Source organism: Miscanthus floridulus, chromosome 3, assembly GCF_019320115.1.
Source record: "Miscanthus floridulus cultivar M001 chromosome 3, ASM1932011v1, whole genome shotgun sequence".
Lineage (NCBI taxonomy): Eukaryota > Viridiplantae > Streptophyta > Magnoliopsida > Poales > Poaceae > Miscanthus > Miscanthus floridulus.
In genome coordinates, this window is record NC_089582.1 from 136,749,098 (window position 1) to 136,752,190 (window position 3,093).

Sequence of the window (3,093 nt, forward strand, 5' to 3'; positions counted from 1 at the left end):
CGTCTCTGCGTTGCATCCGCGTATGTCATAATAGGAACAACGATGGATTGTGGAGTCGACCGGAGTAGCAGAAAAGATGGTGCCTTGGTGATCGTGTTGCCACGATGGAATGCTAAATTTTAGTTATATTTTACCTAGGCAAGCCCCGGTGCACAACCCCTATTATTCTGCACTTTATTTTATACTTGTGCATTAAGTTTAAGGAGTTGAATAAAACCCACTTGCATATATATATATATATATACTTATCCTTATCCTTTGAGTTTTATTGGTATGACAGGATCGTGTATATTGCTATGCTACAGGACTCCGATAGAAGTCGAGTGATTGTCTGTCACTCATGAGAGATAGAAAAGATATTATTGTTGTTATTATATTACTATCACATAGAAAAAAATATAAGTGATAATTGGAGATCGGGTGGAATGGTACTTGGATCTGGACTTGGTTTGGCATTCGAGCGAGGCTCGGATTGCGCTTGTTCTCCTTGTATCGGTTAAGGACCGTCCGTTGCATTGGATTTTAGTTAGGTCACAGATTTATTATCCTGAACACATACTTGTTTATGAGAGCAGGGAATGCTCGTTGCTCTCTTGTCGTGAGTTCCGGCTCTTTTTGGACTGACTGATTGGAGGCGGGGATGGTGGAGGTCTAAGCACCACACTGAGTCCAGGACTCAGGTGTGGGGGCTTGGAGTCCAAGTTTGGACGGGACCTGGACCCCTTGACAGGAGAGTGATGGGTTGGTCCTACTTATGCCTGGGGTACAAGCGGGACGTGTGTTTCGGGGTATCCAGCTGGGCACATTGATTCGCGAATCGCCGGATAATCTGGTACGACTTGTCTACAGTCTAGCACCGTAGTAAGAACTGGAATATGAAAGATGGTAAAATGGTTCTGATTGCTTACCACCTGTTTGAAAGTAGCACAGGTGCTTACATAGAATGGTTAGTTAATGAACTAATAATGACTGCTAATAAAATTGAATATAAGGATGCACGTTTAGAAATGATTCCTACAGATGTAATAAACCACAAGGCAGATAGTCTTGCATATCCTTGAAGTCTTTTCTTTCCTCCTGGTGGGTAAGTCTTGCGGAGTACAATTGAGTACTCATGGTTCGTTCTACCCTGTTGCAAGTGACAGGAACTTGTGGAGCTGATATTTGTGTGTGGAAACCTCCTGGTATATTTATACAGTTTGTTTGTACTCTTGATAATCTATTTCTACAGTAATGATGCAATAACTGTTGTTACTCAAAATAGATGTCATTGGGATAGTTACCTCTGTCTCAAGTGTTACGTCCCTGCGGACAAGAGGACGACAGGTTGACAGCTTAAAAAGGACTATTGTTATACGCAGTGCAAGGTTAGTTCTAGATGGCTACTCTTTATTTGTATGGTGATCAGGATGCCACTATGATAATACAAGTCGTATATCTACGAATGGCATCTTGAACTCTGTAATTTCTATTTGGTGAACTGTGTTTACGTGTGTATGCTGAGTGTTATTTCCCCTGCTTTCAAGTGCATATTGGCTCGAGTATTATGTCTTTGTATATTCACTGTGAGCTGACATTTTGTTTCCACTCAAATAGCAGCAACACTTCAGTAAATGTTGCGCTTTGGGGTGAACGGGCCACGTCATTCCCAGGTGATCAAGTATGCAAGGATGGGCGGACCTCTCCGTAAGTTATAATATTTGTTGGCACTATTGTAAAGAACTATGCAGGTAGCTATACTGATTATGGTGCATTAAACTAAAAAAATATTACATGCCTAAATCTAACGTCTTGTGTTTCAGATGGCCTGTGTTTGTCAGGGGGGTCACCATGCAAATGGTACATTAATCCAGATGTGCCTGAAGCAAAGAGCCTCATAGCCAGGGTAGTCTTCTCATCTGTATGTTGGATAGATGCAGCTGGTAGCCAACTTATTTTATCCTAATGAATGAATGCTCAATTGTTCTAACTAACCAGTGCAAGAAGCGTACACAAACCAATAAAATGGAATCAACTCCTCACCTCAAGGGAGCCCACTGTTGCTGCTGAGGATAAAAAAAATCTCTTATATAATTTTTCTCAATCCCTTTCAAAACAAGGTCGTTTCTTGTTTCTCAAAGTTCCTGTCTGTAATCTTATGTCCATTCCGTAACCTCTTTTATTACCTCCTTATAATGCAGAAAAAGGAGTTCTTGGTTAGAGTGACAATTAAGAAGATTGACAAGTCATGGTGCTACAACTCGTGCAAGAAATGTCTTCACACAGCCATACCTCATGGTGACTCCTACAAATGCATCGACCCACAATGTGGTACCATTATATTGGCGTGCCTGACCATAGGTCAGATGACATCTTCCTTCACTCTCTTCTTAATAGCTGGATGTTCTGATTTCCTACGCTTGTTTAATTTCGTTGACCTTTACTGACCTTGCTAACACATTCTCACCCAACAAATAGGTACAAACTTTCTATCCTTGCTGGAGACGAGACAGGTGACACTGAATTTGTTCTCTTTGGACGTGTTGCTCAACGCCTCATCAAAAAGTCAGTCGATACATTGATTGCTGGGAATCTAGTTGGTTTCATTCCAAACGAGATCACAAGGCTCTTGGAAAAGGTTTTCATATGGAATGTCAGCTTCTCCGAGTACACAATACAATCTGGAAATGTCTCCTTCCAGGTCAATGCAACTATTGCAGAGATAGATACTGGAACTCATCTCCCAATGTCACCAGCAGGATCACAGCAATCGTCACTTATGCTCTCTCTCAAGATGCAAGTAGCAGAATGCAGGGTACTCCACAGAAAGGCGAAGTCCTTACTTTGCCTTCATCACCGGTAACACCACAAGGTGGTAAAGCTGTTGCTGAATACAAGGTATAGGGAGAGTATACTTAGTAGCCAGCTATAAAATAAGTTATTCTGTAGCCACCTCTATTTACGATAATTTTATATACTAATTTACGATAATGTCAATACATATTTACGATAGTTGAGTTACTATAACACATGGAGATATTTACCATAACGTTATAGTGAACCACTTAGTAAGGAGTTACTATAATCTCGTAAATTAATATAGTAATTATCGTA

At 40.7% G+C, this 3,093-nt stretch overlaps 1 pseudogene; it reads left to right on the top strand.

The window, feature by feature from the left end:
• The first annotated feature begins 1,114 nt into the window (after positions 1-1,114).
• On the top strand, positions 1,115-2,842 carry LOC136544511 (uncharacterized; annotated as a pseudogene).
• Positions 2,843-3,093: the final 251 nt, after the last annotated feature.